Consider the following 17893-nt stretch of genomic DNA (forward strand, 5'->3'; position numbering starts at 1 on the left):
GCTTTCCAAGCAGCTAGAAGGAAAAAAAAATCTCACTGGCTTTTGGGTTTAAAATGATCCCACCGCTATTCACCATGTCAGGACTGAGATCCCTACTTTGAACTTTAGGGTACAAATGTAGGGGCCTGCATAAAAACTTCTAAGCTTAATTACCAGCTTAGCTCTGGTTCGGCTGCCACCATTTTCAATGGATTCCCTCCCTGGGAAACCTTGAAAAACCTTCACCAAATCCCTGGTGAAAACAAATCCAACCCCTTGGATTTAAAACAAGGGGAAATTAACCATTCCCCTCCTTCCTCCCACCAACTCCTGGTGAATCAAGATCCAAAACCCCTTTGGATCTAAAACAAGGAAAAAATCAATCAGGTTCTTAAAAAGAAGGTTTTTTAATTAAAGAAAAAGGTAAAAATCATCTCTGTAAAATCAGTATGGAAATCAACCTTACAGGGTAATCAAACTTAAAGAGCTCAGAGGACTCCCCTCTAGTCTCAGGTTCAAAGTACAGCAAACAAAGAGAAACACTCTAGTAAAAGGTACATTTACAAGTTGAGAAAACAAAGGAAAACTAACACGCCTTGCCTGGCTATTTACTTACAAGTTTGGAATAGGAGAGGCTTGTTTAGAAAGATGTGGAGAACCTGGATTGATGTCTGGTCCCTCTCATTCCCGGAGAACGAACACACTCCCAAACAAAGAACACAAACAAAAGCCTTCCCCCCCCAAGATTTGAAAGTATCTTGTCCCCTTATTGGTCCTTTAGGTCAGATGCCAGCCAGGTTACCTGAGCTTCTTAACCCTTTACAGGGAAAAGGATTTTGGAGTCTCTGGCCAGGAGGGATTTATAGTACTGTACACAGGACAGCTATTACCCTTCCCTTTATAGTTATGACATGGGTGATGGAGGCTGGGATCCTGGGCTGATCAGAGGCGGACATGAACAAGGATGATAGAATGGGAATAGACTGAAAAGAGTCCTGAAAGTGAAGACAAGTAGCTTATGTTTGATACAATGGAAAAGGAGAGCCAATGGGATGAAAGAAGAGGAGAAACATCGTCAAAGTGATAGTCAAAGAATATGATCTTTGTAGCCACATTCTGAAGCAGGGCAAGGTTGCATTTGTCAAGGCCAAAGAAAAGGATGTTGCAATAATTGAGATGCAAGATGATGAGAACCTGGAGGAGAGTTTTAGCTTTGTAGCTGGCCAAGAAAGGCCACATCTTACAGATGTAATGCAGAAAAAATCTGCAAGAGTTAGATATACCCTGGTTGTGAGGACCTAGAGAGAGGTTCAAATTTAAGATGACACCCAGGTTAAAGGCCTGAATCACAGGCAAGATGGTAGTGTTGTTCACAATGTTTGGGAAAGAAGGTAGGGTGGAGGGCATGAGTGGGAAGATTTAGAGCTGTTTTAGCCAGGATGACCTAGAGTTGAGGGACAGTGTCACCATGTTGACTGCCACTGCACCCCAATTTGAAACATGCCCTGCCACGCCCAGTCCCAGTTAAGGAGGTTTATTCTTTTATGGCAAAGTTGAAACAAACAACAAGAATGCAGTCTTAAGTCAGCATCTGGTCCCCGGGCCACCCCTCCCAGGAGTGTTTGCTACTCCAGCTCCTGGCAGCTTCCTAGCCTCAGTCAGCTCTGCTATCCCCTTGGAGCAGCAGCTACAGGATTGCTTCCCTGCCCCCTTACTCCAGGGACTCACCACAGGAGTTAGCTCCACTTCTGTGTAGCCTTTGCTTCCCAGGGCTCAGCTTGTTTCAGCCCTTCTCCCCTGGACTCATCCTGCCACAGTCTTCTCTCCTAGCGGCCTACTAGCAGCCCTTTATAGACCTAGGTGTAGCCCAGCCCTCTTTATTTAGCTGAATCAGGCTCACCTGCTCCATTCCAAGGTAGCTGGGCTCAGTCTATCCACAGAGATCAGCTACCCTGTGACAGCCAGACACAGATGAAGATAGTCAAAGAGACAGGCTAAGATTTTTGTTTGGATGGAAGCAGACAGGTCTGGACCAAAGGAAGTGGAAGTTGGTTTGAGCCAGGGCTGGGAGTTGGCAGGGCAGATCTTGCAATGGGAGAGGAAGCAAAAGAGTTAAGATTGGAGGAAAGTGAAGCATGGAGAGAATCAACCACCGTATCAGTGGAAGAAAGGGAAGACAGAGCAGGGAGGAGAAGGTTGAGAACAGATGAGAAATCATCAGTGCTGATGAACTGGAAGTCATGGAAAGGTTGAGTGATGGCATGAGGGAGAGGACTGATGGGTGATGCTGAAAGAGCCCAGGTGATGGTTGGAGATGGGGAACTTGGCAACAGAGAGATTGGGGAGAGAGAGAGCGAGAGCACTACCTGGTGAAGATCAAGTCAAGAGAACAGCTCTTTTGGTGAGTGGGGGAGTTAAACCAGGGCTGCTGGTAAAATGAAGAGGCGAGGGCAGATGGATCATCAGCATGGAAGCTGAAGTCACCAAGGATGAGTGTGCAAGCTTATGAGGAGAGGAAGAGAGAGAGCCAGGAATCAAAAAGCAGAGAGAAAGACTGATGATGAGGGGTTGGGTGGATAGTAGGTGGCAGCAACATGGCCGAGAGGGGCAGAAGGGTGAGAAGAGTCAGATGGAGTGCTGTTTAGAAGAGGAGGAGCAGCAGGAAGGGGGAGTAGGGAAGGGCTAGAAGTGGCAGGAATGGGAGATGAGAAGTCTAATACCCCCACCACAGTCTGATCCAGGCAGGCAGTATGACAGGAAAGGCCTCTGTAAGAGAGGGCAGAGGCAGAGGCAGAGGCAGTGTCAGATGAAGGGATCTAGATATCTGTGAAAGCCAGGAACTGAAAGGAGTGAGATATGCAGAGGTCATGGATGACAGAACTTTTTAGTGATGGAGCGGGCAATCTAGAGACAGCAAGAGCCAGGGAGGGGGAAGGGAAATGGGGTGTGAGGTTGGGAATTGTGGCACAAGAAGGGCAAAGGTGATGGCAGGGATGGAGGGAGGCCAGGGTTAGGGAAATGTCACCAGAGGTGAGGAAGAGGCAAAGGAAAGAGTGGATGTGGAATCTGGATTTGTGCTGATGGGAGGAATGGGGAAATTGGGATGGAAAGGAAAGAGGTACAGGTAGAAACTGTAGAATGGTGATTGTAACAAGAATAGGGAAATGGAGCCAGTAGGGAGAAAGGAGGGGAAGGATGGACGCTATGATGAAAAAGGGAGGTGTGGTGAGAGTCAGGACAAGTAGCATGTGGACAAGGTCACAAAATTAACAAGAAAATAGAGTTTGGAAAATGCTGTGAAGGATCCCTTCCAGGCAGCTAGATTGCACTGCCTCAAGAAAGGGGGGAAAAGGAGGCTGGGCTGAGACACGGGATCACATACGCAACTGAGCAGAGTGCCCTTCTTTTGTTCTCTCACTAACTAGCATACATGATTCTTGGGGTAATAGTGCATATGAAGAAAACAACAACAACTTTTCCTTATAAATAGTTAAAAAGTATAAAATCTCATAGAAGGGATAGGAAATTAGCATGAGTTTAGGTAGGTCTTTCTTTGATGTGCACTGATTCACATACTGAAAGCTTTCCTCTGTGATGAAATTATTATAACTGATATCCAAACAATGGTACTTTTCAATTAAAACTATGGTCATCAAATTTAGAACATCTGTGCTATTCTATTAAAAAGCAATTCCTCATATAACCCTTCTGCCACTGATGTTGGCAGCAATCCAGGGGTGGCGGTTCTCACTTTCTAGGGTGTTTTCATAAAACGTGCATAACTCTGGCTTAAGGCCCCACTCAGTAACCTAGGAACCTATATATATCACCCCAGGAGCTACTGATAGGCAATGTATTTCCCACCTGTGAGCACGGTACAGAGGGTTTTAAACAGGAAAACTTTCTTGGGCAGAGGGAAGGGCAATGGCAGGGTAAATTTGTTTAAACCTTACAATTTAAGTTTCCAACACTATTACCCCAAGAATCATGAGTCACAATCCCAATTTATGTCCATTCTCATAATGGCTATGCAGTATTGTCACATCCCCACACAGAGTTAATTGGTCAGGAAGTCAGAAGGAGAATCTGGGTCCAGACTGCTGAAATAGCTCTGGGGATCTGCTACCTGACCTAACTTAGTGACATTCAGCTGTGAAGCTGGCTCAGGGAGATCTCACCAGAGTTTTTTGGTAGATGGATACGGGGGCTTATAACTCCTGAGATCTGCTCCCTCCACAGCTGAAACTGCTGCTCTGCCTATACTCAGCCCTCAGTAATGCTGCTTCTCACTCAGCACTCAGGTTTCAAAGTGGTAGCCGTGTTAGTCTGTATCAGCAAAAACAGCTAGGAGTCCTTGTGGCACCTTAGAAACTAAAATTTATTTGGGCATAAGCTTTCATGGGCTAAAACCCACTTCATCAGATGCATGGAGTGGAAAATACAGTAGAGAGGTATAAATACTTAGCATATGAAAAGATGGGAGTTGCCTTACCAAGTGGGGGGGTCAGTGCTAACGAGCCAATTCAATTAAGGTGGAAGTGGACTCACCCAACAATATTGTTAATCTATCCAGCTAAACTCTTAGCCTAGCAGAAGAGACTGCCCTATCTCAGGGCTTTTCCTTCTGCCCCACCACCCCCATGAACATGATACAGTTCTGCGGTGACCTAGAATCCTATTTTTGACGTCTCCGACTCAAGGAATATTTCCAACACACCACTGAACAGCACACTAACCCACTGAAACCTTCCTACTAATGCTACAAAAAGAAGGATTCTGCGTGGACTCCTCCTGAAGGTCGAAACAACAGACTGGACTTCTACATAGAGTTCTTCCGCCGATGTGCATGGGCTGAAATTGTGGAAAAGCAGCATCACTTGTCCCATAACCTCAGCCATGCAGAACACAATGCCATCCACAGCCTCAGAAACAACTCTGACATCATAATCAAAAAGGCTGACAAAGGAGGTGCTGTAACTTTCATCCAGACCATATCACACGATCCATTGTCTACAGCCAAGCTTTAAGATACAATCGCATTTGCTCCAATCCCTCAGACAGAGACAAACACCTACAGCAGAGGTCGGCAACCTCTGGCATGTGGCTCACGAGGGTAAGCACCCTGGTGGGCCGAGCCAGTTTGTTTACCTGCTGTGGCCGCAGGTTCAGCCAATCGCGGCTCCCACTGGCTGTGGTTCACCGCTCCAGGCTAATGGGGACTGCAGGAAGCCGAGGCCAGCACATCCCTCGGTCCGCGCCGCTTCCTGCAGCCCCCATTGGCCTGGAGCGGCGAACCGCGGCCAGTGGGAGCCACAATCGGCCAAACCTGCGGATGCGGCAGGTAAACAAACTGGCCCGGCCCACCAGGGTGCTTACCCTGGCGAGCCGTGTGCAGAGGTTGCCGACCCCTGACCTACAGGATCTCTATTAAGTGTTCTTAAAACTACAATACCCACCTGGTGAAGTGAAGAAATAGATTGACAGAGCCAGAAGGGTACCCAGAAGTCATCTACTACAGGACAGGCCCAACAAAAAAAGTAACAGAACGCCACTAGCCGTCAACTACAGCCCCCAACCAAAACCTCTTCAGCGCATCATCAAGGATCTACAACCTATCCTGAAGGACAATCCCTCACTCTCACAGACCTTGGGAGAGAGGCCAGTCCTCGCTTACAGACAGCCCCCAAACCCGAAGCAAATACTCACCAGCAACTACACACCACACAACAAAAACACCAACTTAGGAACCAAACCCTGCAACAAACCCCGGTGCCAACTCTCTCCACATATAAGGAGCGCTTAAAGACGATAAAGTCATTGCGGAGAAACTAAATGGATTCTTTGCTTCAGTCTTCACGGCTGAGGATGTTAGGCAGATTCCCAAACCTGAGCTGACTTTTGTAGGTGACAAATCTGAGGAACTGTCACAGATTGAAGTGTCACTAGAGGAGGTTTTGGAATTAATTGATAAACTTAACAGTAACAAGTCACCGGGACCAGATGGCATTCACCCAAGAGTTCTGAAAGACTCAAATGTGAAGTTGCGGAACTATTAACTAAGGTTTGTAACCTGTCCTTTAAATCGGCTTCTGTACCCAATGACTGGAAGTTAGCTAATGTAATGCCAATATTTAAAAAGGGCTCTAGAGGTGATCCCAGCAATTACAGACTGGTAAGTCTAACGTCGGTACCGGGCAAATTAGTCGAAACAATAGTTAAGAATAAAATTGTCAGACACATAGAAAAACAAACTGTTGAGCAATAGTCAACATGGTTTCTGTAAAGGGAAATCGTGTTTTACTAATCTATTAGAGTTCTTTGAAGGGGTCAACAAACATGTGGACAAGGGGGATCCAGTGGACATAGTGTACTTAGATTTCCAGAAAGCCTTTGACAAGGTCCCTCACCAAAGGCTCTTAAGTAAAGTAAGTTGTCATGGGATAAAAGGGAAGGTCCTTTCATGGATTGAGAACTGGTTAAAAGACCAGGAACAAAGGGTAGGAATTAATGGTAAATTGTCAGAATGGAGAGGGGTAACTAGTGGTGTTCCCCAAGGGTCAGTCCTCGGACCAATCCTATTCAACTTATTTATAAATGATCTGGACAAAGGGGTAAACAGTAAGGTGGCAAAGTTTTCAGATGATACTAAACTGCTCAAGATAGTTAAGACCAAAGCAGACTGTGATGAACTTCAAAAAGATCTCACAAAACTAAGTGATTGGGCAACAAAATGGCAAATGAAATTTAATGTGGATAAATGTAAAGTAATGCACATTGGAAAAAATAACCCCAACTATACATACAATATGATGGGGGCTAATTTAGCTACAACAAGTCAGGAAAAAGATCTTGGAGTCATCGTGGATAGCTCTCTGAAGATGTCCGCGCAGTGTGCAGAGGCGGTCAAAAAAGCAAACAGGATGTTAGGGATCATTAAAAAGGGGATAGAGAATAAGACTGAGAATATATTATTGCCCTTATATAAATCGATGGTACGCCCCCATCTCGAATACTGCGTACAGATGTGGTTTCCTCATCTAAAAAAAGATATACTGGCACTAGAAAAGGTTCAGAAAAGAGCAACTAAAATGATTAGGGGTTTGGAACGGGTCCATATGAGGAGATATTAAAGAGGGTAGGACTCTTCAGCTTGGAAAAGAGGAGACTAAGGGGGGATATGATAGAGGTATATAAAATCATGAGTGATGTGGAGAAAGTGGATAAGGAAAAGTTATTTATTTATTCCCATAATACAAGAACTAGGGGTCACCAAATGAAATTAATGGGCAGCAGGTTTAAAACAAATACAAGGAAGTTCTTCATGCAGCGCACAGTCAACTTGTGGAACTCCTTACCTGAGGAGATTGTGAAGGCTAGGACTATAACAGCGTTTAAAGGAGAACTGGATAAATTCATGGTGGTTAAGTTCATTAATGGCTATTAGCCAGGATGGGTAAGGAATGGTGTCCCTAGCCTCTGTTTGTCAGAGGATGGAGATGGATAGCAGGAGAGAGATCACTTGATCATTGCCTGTTGGTCCACTCCCTCTGGGGCACCTGGCATTGGCCACTGTCGGTAGACAGCATACTGGGCTAGATGGACCTTTGGTCTGACCTGGTACGGCCGTTCTTATGTTCAAGGGACACCATCATAAGATCTGACCACATCAGCCACACCATCAGGGGCTCGTTCACCTGCACATCTACCAATGTGATATACGCCATCATGTGCCAGCAATGCCCCTTTGCCATGTACATTGGCCAAGACGGACAATCTCTACGCAAAAGAATAAATGGACACAAATCTGACATCAAGAATTATAACATTCAAAACCCATAGGAGAACACTTCAATCTCCCTGGACAGTCAGTAAGAGACTTAAAAGTGGCTATTCTTCAACAAAAAAACCCTTCAAAAACAGACTCCAACGAGAAACTGCAGAACTAGAATTAATTTGCAAACTGGACACCACCATATTAGGCCTGAATAAAGACTGGGAGTGGATGGGTCATTACAAAAACTAATTTCCCCCTGCTGATATTCACACTTTGTCAGCTGTTTGAAATGGGCCACCTTGATTACATTGAACTCATTAGCACTACAAAAGTGATTTTCCCTCCCTTCTTGTCAACTGTTGAGAATAGCCCACTTCCACCTTAATTGAATTGGCTCATTAGCACTGACCCCCCCACTTGGTAAGGCAACTCCCATCTTTTCATATGCTGTGTATTTATACCTCTCTACTGTATTTTCCACTCCATGAATCTGATGAAGTGGGTTTTAGCCCACAAAAGCTTATGCCCAAATAAATTTGTTAGTCTCTAAGGTGCCACAAGGACTCCTCATTGTTTTCACTCAGCACCGTTAGTGGGCCAAACTCTCCCTATACCCCACCCCTTGGCTGTGATTGGTAGCTCTCACCTATTTGCGGTAGGTGGCCTATAACTGCTATTCCATTCTACATGTAAACTGTAGGTCTCAGTTGCACACTGCATACTGCTCTGTTTCATCTGTAGACTGCAGCTATCAGCTGCTCTGCTCCCTTCACAGGATGCAGCTGCTACCCTCACCTCAGCTCTTTTAAAAAGGGATTGGGATATAAGGAACTTTGCACAGAATCACCCCACCCAGAGAAGTGCTCCCAGCAGCAAGCTACTCCTGCTTTCTTTGGCTCTTTCAAGGGTCTCTTACCTAACTTCCACAAAGAACAGTCTTACTCAGGGAGACCCAGAGCCCAGTCAGTGTCCAGGCCTTGCCCAGATGGTTTCCACCAGGGTGATTTCCAAAATATTGTCCCAAATACAAAAATTAACCAAATTATAACATGTCAGTGGTAGGTTTCACATATTCCTTGGTGATCAGGTCAGCAGGCCACGTACATGCAAAAATGACCTACCACAGGGTACCAGTGACCTTCCCGAAACGTCATCATGGAAATTTGCCTATGCTGATGACATTGCTCTAGCTGCACTGGCATGGGATTTACTTACCATAGAGAAAATCCTAAACAAGGACCTTAAAATCATGGAGAAATATTTCTTTACACTGGTGGCTAAGTCCAAAACCACAAAGACTTTAAATGAAATGCTAACACAGCAATCAGAAGGCCCGGATGTAACTGCATGTGGACTTCTGCAGCCAGCAGATAAGGCATGATCGCCAAGATATCTTGGTATGGCATTAAACCGAAGCCTCACATCCCACCAGCATCTAAAAATTTCCCTCTCACAGAAAACATGGTTCATTTTGAACTGCATCTGCACATCACATGGCAGATGCACCTACCTCTTCCATTAATGGGGAATGAGACAGTCCTATTTGTGACTGGAAATGGTCTTCAAACTATGGAACATCTTGTTTCAATGTTCTATACTATCATATGGTGTTGATTTCTCTGCCATCCACTCGGTGACACCTGAAGCAATCAATTGGATTCCCAACTTAAACATCTAATGTTCTGCTTTTAAGCCATATGAAAAAAGCTCATTCAAATAGTAGTTTGCTTTGTTAGTCTGTGGATAATTTTCCTAAATTAACGTGACTTGCCTTTGACCCATTTTGTTTAAATTCTCCTCCAGAAAAAAGGCTATTACAAGCTGAATAGCACTCCTAATCTGCTCTCTGTAATGCTTCCTGAGATCTCTCCTCTCTGTGTTCAGACTGGCCAATCAGATATTATGAATGGCAATATACAAAAACCTGTAGGAGAACACTTCAACCTCCCTGGACACACAATAGCAGATTTAAAGGTAGCCATCCTGCAGCAAAAAAAACTTCAGGACCAGACTTCAAAGAGAAACTGCTGAGCTTCAGTTCATCTGCAAATTTGACACCATCAGCTCAGGATTAAACAAAGCCTGTGAATGGCTAGCCAACTACAAAAGCAGTTTCTCCTCCATTGGTGTTCACACCTCAACTACTAGAAGAGGGCCTCATCTTCCCTGATTGAACTAACCTCGTTATCTCTAGCCTGACTCACTCTTGCTTGCATATTTATACCTGCCTCTGGAAATTTCCACTACATGCATCCAAAGAAGTGGGTTTTCACCCATGAAAGCTCATGCTCCTATACGTCTATTAGTGTATAAGGTGCCACAGGACTCTTTGCTGCTTTTACAGATCCAGACTAACATGGCTACTCCTTTGATACCTGCCCCCTCTTCTAGTTATTCTCAAAGAATGAAACAAATCCAAATGAAAATTTCTAGTCAACAAAGGTAGATTCCAGGCTCTGAATCCTCTGGCTCTTTTAGTTAAACTTGAATTGACCCTTCAATTTTAGTTTATTCTTTTGGGATTCTTTTTTTAATATTAAAGGTGAGTACAAATTCAGCGGAGTATTTGGGAGTCCTGCTGTCATAGAGAAACTCACACTTTCTCATTCAAATTCAGATTTCACTCTCTGGTATTTTTTTATTTTTAATTTTTCAGGGCAATTCAGCATCCTAAAACTGATTTGACTTCTTTTGCTGCCTCTCACCCTTGCAGTTTCTTGTGCAATCTACCTTTACCTTACCCAGGGTTGTCAATTTGGAAAAACTGGGAAGCTTCTTTTGTGGGGGAGGTGGGGAGGGGGGGGAAGGAGCTTTTTTCATCTTTAGCAGGTTTCATGGTTTAACTTCTTCATACTAAACCTGCTAAAAGAAATCCGGCATGTATACCAATCCTCTGGGTATAGCAAGATCCTCTTGTATAAATACCTGACACAAAAGGATACAGTTACTATGCACCTAGACATTTTGTATAGTGTGTACACTTAACAGGTCTCCAGTTTTATTTACATTGCTGAATCTGGGTACAAAGAACCTGTCAAGAAATTCTACCAGTCAAAGAATACATTTTCTGTATTTCTAACTGTAAACTGTGGAACAATACAGCAAAACTCTGTTAAATGGATTGCTGTTAGCAGAACAAAACTATGAAAGGAACACTTTTCCAGCAAGCTAAATGATAAAATTCAGTAAGAGTTTCAAGTGTTAAAGGAATGAAACTTTCTAAAGGACTCAGTTCAGTGCATCAGATAGATGATTGAATAATGCAGTGAAACTCTGAGATGAATAACTGAAGGAAGATTGAAACTATTAGCATAATACATTTTCCACATTCAGAGATGGTATGTATTCAATGGGGTTTCATTGATTAGAAAAACCAGTACAATCTGTGGTGCTCCTGCACTTGTTTATGCAGGTGACAGACACACTCATCACTAAGTCCTCTGCTCCATCTTTATCTCCCCTGGCATAAAAATAAATTGCTCATATCTGGCGAAGCATAAATTATTATGCTTTTGGGGACTGATTTGCCAATATTCAGAAGATTGTCATGAATCTGTTGTGTCAGGAGATGAGGAAATACTGAATGTAGCAAAAGTCTCAAATGAAAAGACAAAAAGCTTTTCTGCCACAGCTACATTAGTTGATATGAGCTGGATTCCCAGACTGCAAGTATACTTTGTTTTTCTATTTGAATTATAAAGGTCTTTGGGAAAGTTTCCAGAAAGGGGAATATGTTGCGCTTAGCAATTCTTTTAATGCAAGATTTTGAAAGATTTCAAACCTATTACAATTTTTAGTTCTTAATAAGCTTCGTTTAAAACACTGAAGCTTATTAATCTTCTCAGACTCTGTGTTGAATAATGTAGGAATGAAAGTCATACCCCAAAAATGGGGCCTATCATTTCCCCTAAGAATTGAACCTCATGTACCCATATTCCAAATCAAGAACAAAATTTCCTTTTTATGGGAGCTTTTCCTTGAAAACAAACAAGTAAATTATAGTTAAGCAAAGGAAAAGGTCAAGCTATATACATACCGGTAATTATTAATACTTACTCTAATTGTTGGATATGCATAAACATTTACACAAAACTTGCTATGAACAATTTGTTTACTATTTTCCTTATAATTTACCACATATTCACTGAGAGTTCTGCTTATCAGAAAATTGCATGTGGCAGACATGTCCCCAAGTGATGCCACTGTGGGATGCACAGATTTAAGAACTCTTGGGTAAACTTAGCTAACAGTAGAAGTTAGTCTTTAGATCTGTGCATTTTATGGTAATTAATCATGATATTTCGGCTCTCTGGGTATTTCATGGTGATTAATCATGGTGAGACAAGAAACTCACTGACAGCAACCAGCCCCACAGCTTCTGAGAAGCCACTAATAAACGGTCAGTTAACAATCTGTCTTCTGCATAGGTAGTATAAAATTGATCTATTGATCTGAAACGGACCTGGGCAGCAGAGAAGTGTTGTGTGACTTACAGCACAAGGCATTGTACCACAGAATTCATATATATATATATATATGATAAAAAGATGATGACCTTTCAAAGAGTTAGAGTATTTGATGCTAGAGTGTATGTGAAGTGAGACAAGTTGGAGTGCTAGTTCCTCAGATAGCTCTAAAAAAACTGAAATTTTTGTATAAAAGACTGCTGAAGCTGAATTTCAGAAGTACTGTAGCTCAGTTTTCTTCCTTTCCTACCTTATAACTCTTCCAATAAGAAAAAAAAAAGATTAAAGGAGAGAAGAAAAATGTGTTAATTCATTTACGTTACCCAACAAAGTGTCAAGTACATCCTAACACTCATTATTAAGCCTTGGAAGCCATGTGTATGCCATCTTGAGACTTTCATACATTGAAACTCTTAAACAAACTTGTAAGGAATTTATTCATGTCCACTTGACATCCCAAGAAAGATCCAAGTAGATTCATGCTGATGCTTAATTGGTAAATAGTGCAATTCTTAAAATATGATTTAATATTTGGATGCAGCTTCAAAGTGGCAATACATGTGGGAGCTCCATATCCACTCCACATGATTATTTCTGTTACAAAAAGAATGAAAAAGGCTTGTGCCTGAGGAAACCCTGGCTGCATGAAGAACCACTGAATCCCATCTGCAGGAAGATACCAATATTTTTAAAAAAATGGTTGGGTGTTATATCTGGGGATAATGACAAAAGGACAGGGTCCTTACTGCACTGAGGGCTGGCAAAACTCCCACTGATTTCAAGAGGAGCAGTACTGGGCAAAGAAAGTGATGGCAGTTTGTTATTCTGAGCATAAACATTTGATGAAGCTTATGCTCAGAATAACATATGAACATATGGCTGTGTAGTAGGTATTTCCAGAAGGTCTTTGGCTTCATTGACCATGGGATGCTGTTCCAAGAAAAACGGCTGCTCAGCAGAGATGGGGTCCACCTATCAAGGAAGGGGAAGAGTATCTTCATATAAAGACTAGCCAACCTAATGAGACAAGCTTTCAACTAAATTCCATGAGAGCAGGAGACAAAAGCCCACAAGTAAGTCCAAAACATGGAAACTTGGGTGAAGGGTTGGACTCTGGTGGGGAACATGGGCAATCATACTAGGAATAAAGGAGAGAGAAGAGGGAATATAGAGGGGAAATCTAATCAATATCGTAGATCTCTGTATACCAATACAAGAATAAATAGGATGGGGAATAAATACTAGTGAATATGACAAAATTGGCATCATGGAGACTTGGGGGTGAGGGGATAATTCACAGGACTGGAATATTGGTATAGAAGAGTACACCTTGTTCAGGAAAGACAGCCAAGGAAAAACAGGGAGGAGGTGTCTTGTATATCAAAGAAGTAAACATATACACTGGCACTGAAGTTGAGATAGAAGTGGGAGGCAGACCTGTTGAAAGTCTCTGGGTAAGGATAAAAGGGGCAAAAAAAACCATGGGTGATGGCATGGTAGGAGTCTACTATAGAACACCTAATGAGGAAGAAGAGGACGATGAGGCTTTTTTTTTAAAACAACTAACAAAATCATCCAAATCTCAGGACTTGGTGGTGATGGGGGATTTCTGTTGAGAAAATAATACAGTGGAGCACAGATTATCCAACAAGTTCTTTGAATGCATTGGAGACAATATTTTATTGCAGAAGATGTAGAAAGCAACTAGGGGACAGGCTGTTCTAGACTTGATTCTGACAAACAGGGAGGAACTGTCTGAGAATCTGAAGGGGGAATGCAGCTTTGGTGAAAGTGATCATGAAATGATGAGTTCATGATTCTGAAGAATGGTAGGAGAGAAGACAGCAGAATAAAGACAATGGATTTCAAGAAGGCAGATTTTAAAGCTGGTAGATATGTTCCCATGGGAAGTAAATCAAAGGGAAAAAAAGAGTTCTGGAGAGTTGGCAGTTTTTCAAAGAGACATTATTAAGAGCACAAGAGTAAACTATCCCAATGCATAGGAAAGATAGGAAGTATGGTAAGTGACCACCCTGCCTGAATCAGAAGATCCTCAACTACCTGACACTCAAAAAAGAGTGACGAAGGATGAATATTAGAAAACAACAAGATAAGCATATAGGGACCAAATTAGGAAGGCCGAATTAGAAAGGCCAAGACACAAAACAAGATTAAACTAGTTAGGGACATGAAGGGTAACAGGAAAATATTTTACAAATACATTGGAAGCTTGACAAAGACCAAGGAGACAGGGTAGGTCTCGTCTCTCACCAACAGAATTTGATCCAGTAAAATATATTACCTTATCCACATTGTCTCTATGATTACCATACACATCTCTAAGGCACCTAGCACATATTTGTATATCATTACATGGAATTAGAACTGGATGAGAACTGGATTTCCAAAAAATGGCAATACTCAGGCTCCACCCTATTTCCAGTGCAACCTTCAGGCTGATAGCATAAAAATGGGCTATACCTGGAACCAGCTAGAGCAAATGGCCCAGGATAGAGGACTCTGGAGATCTGTGGTTGGCGGCCCATACCTCGATTGGGGTGACGGGCATGAGTGAGTGAGAATGACTGAATAACATAGCTGAGGACTCTCAGTGGGAAAACTTTGCTCTTTGTTGCCACAGCCCTTGAACTTGGACTCCATCAACCAGTATCCTTGTTGAACGTAGCTGTTGTGGTGGGATGCAGAGCAAGAGGTGGTCATGGAGATAGCTAGCCTCTAACCCATTTGGTGCTTTACAGATGATGACCAGAACCTTAAAACAGACCTGGTATCTAATTAACAGCTAGTGTAGAGTGCGGAGTTGTTGTGTAATATGTACTTGTGAGCTCTCTGACAACCAGGCTACTGCATGTTGAATCCTCTTTAGTTTCCAGGTGGCCTTCTAGGTCAGAGCAAGGTAAAGGTTTCAGTAATATTCCAGTCTTGAGGGTACAATTTCACACTTGATATGATAAATGCATGGCTGTATTTGAAAGGTAAGGCTATCTAGTAGCTAGTACTATAGATTTCCCTCCCTAAGGTTAGTATTAATGATCTCTAGCAGTATTAACTGCGGTCTCTTCAAGTGTTGGCATTGGTTTATCAACTAAAGTTTTTTTTTGCCTGGACACACTGTTAAATCATATTTTCTAATTTAATAGAAATGAGCCCCTTCCAGTCACGTTGTACCAGCTTAACATCCTTATATTGTGGTATTTTAAATATTGCAACTCCATACAAAAAGTTTTCCCATGAACTGAACAAATTTCCCTGATGTAAAGTCATTTGTATAGTGGCAAAGGTAGTGTTGACTTTAAGGCTAGTCAGAAAATGGGAACATTTTTCATGAAAAAAATTCTCTTTTTACACATTAAAAATCTGTAATTTGAATTTTTTCATCTTGCTCTAGTTATTTTCCCATTATAAACAAAGATATTTGATTATATGAAGGAAACAGATTTTGGGGAGAATTCAGTGCTGGAGAATGATATTCCTTCTTTTTCTTCCTTAGAAGATCCCATGACTGACATTGGCTTGGGTCATCAGCAGCAGGTTGTTTAAAGAAGATGAGAGTTGAAGATGGTATTGATCACTGCTGAATTGAAGCTGACCCTACAATACAGCCAGTGGTTAGAGCATAAGACTAGAAGGACTCAGGAGACCTGAATTCTAGGCCTGGCTTGGCCACTGCCTTGCTGGATGACCTTGGGCAAGTCAATTTGCAATTCATTTTCCTCATCTGTAAAACAGGGATAATGGTGCATATCTACTTTGAGATCTACTAATGAAAAGAGTTAGGTATTGTTACTACTCAGCCTGGAGAACTACCTTACTCTGCCCTTGCCATCAATGGGACTCTTAAGGAGTAGGAATTAGCCTGAATAAAGGTGGCAGAATCTGTCACACAGTGATTAACATGCCATGTTTCATTGGCTGTGTCCTGCCAATAATTATGTTAGAAGCCTGAGCTTTTCTCCTAGTATTTATCTTGCCCAGTACAATTTTTTTCCCCTATATTTTATATCAGGTTTTGGCACATTTAAGAACCGTTTTTAAAGTTTTCATTTCCACAGCAATCTAAAGAAAATATGGATGGAATAAATTAGCAATTTTTCCTGGCACTATTTAGAAGGAGGTGTCAACTGCCCCCTTTCCCAGATCAATAGCTCTCCTGTAAGAAGATAAAGCAAGAGAGATGAAATTTTATCTGCTTCAAATTTCCTAATAGGACATTAGGAATTAGGATGTTCATAAACATCACAGTACCTATGTTAATTATTACAAGGTTATCATACTTAATTAGAGATTCTTAAAACTCTATAGCACACCACAATCAGGGAACATTGTTACAAGAGTAGCACAGGAGTAGCTTTAAAAAACATTTTTGTATCTTTATTCAGGCTAAATCCTTCAGTACTGGAGATGAGTTTAACCTAACCCCTTATTTAACAAGTGGATTGAAATACTCAAAAAACGGAACCAAAAAACCCTGCAGATAGTTAATTTGACAACTGAGGTGAGAAACTTTTTAAGTACAAATTTTAGGGATCAGTTTAAGGACCAAGTGGAAAAGTGGAATTTCATCAGGTATCATTCAAGATATTGAAGACTGGATCTCAGTAGCTGGTGATTTGTATTACATTTTTTTAACATGATCAGATTGTATTGTTTATCACAGTAGATAAGGGGGGGGATGCAAATTACTGCATATTCTTGACTCTTCAGAAGGTGTAACAAGCATACTCCAATATAGTGATTAATGTAAACATCAACTTCCATGGAGGTTGAGTAGAATTCCATGTGAATTTCCCAGATGAAGTGGGTTGCCTTATGATTCTATCTACCCTTATGGTCAGAGTCTACCTCTCCAAATCATGTTGAACAACATCTTATTCTTCAAATACTCCCATTCATTTAATAGGACTATTTCTGGAGTAAGGCACTACTTGATATAGGTAAGGGTTGACAGGACTGGGCCCCATAGGAATGTGTGTGAAAATTCCCAATGAAGTCAATGATTTGTGTAATTTAGAAAATATTCATGGGTAGAATTTGTTCCTTACAGTTTGTGATGTTGTGACAAGTGGGTCTACAAATGTGTCCAAATTGTGAGTATTTAAAAGTTCAAAAAATATTACAGTAATCTATAACAATACACGTTAATGGAAAAGGGTATGAAATGGAGACAGAATAACTAAGTTAGTCTAAACAAAAAGGCCAACTAAATATGATTCAAGGACTGTGTTAAAATTATGTTTATTATAAACAGAAGACTATGTTAAGCTGAAAGTTAATAAGCCAAAATTAGCATGTCAAATATTAGGCCTAATTTGAGACAAAATAAAGAGGGGATTGGCTATTCCATCACTCCATTTTAAAGTTCTTGGAAGAAAAAGATTTTGTAGGGAAAGTACAAAAAACAAAAAGAAAGAAAGAAAATAAAGAACAGTCAGAAGCTACTTGAGCAAGCGTTGTCACAGTAGCCACTCTTTCTGTTCCCTGGAACTCAAGGCCTCCATCATCCTGATTCCGAAAGGTGTCCTGACCAGAATGGGCCAGAGAGAAAGAGACCAAGATAACGTCACCACTCCTACCAGCACCAGCTGAATCCCAAACATCACCTGGGATAACAGTTATTACCATATTTAATGCCATCTAAAAGTCTATTAAATAA

Source organism: Malaclemys terrapin, chromosome 3 (assembly GCF_027887155.1).
Source record: "Malaclemys terrapin pileata isolate rMalTer1 chromosome 3, rMalTer1.hap1, whole genome shotgun sequence".
NCBI classification, from domain to species: domain Eukaryota; kingdom Metazoa; phylum Chordata; order Testudines; family Emydidae; genus Malaclemys; species Malaclemys terrapin.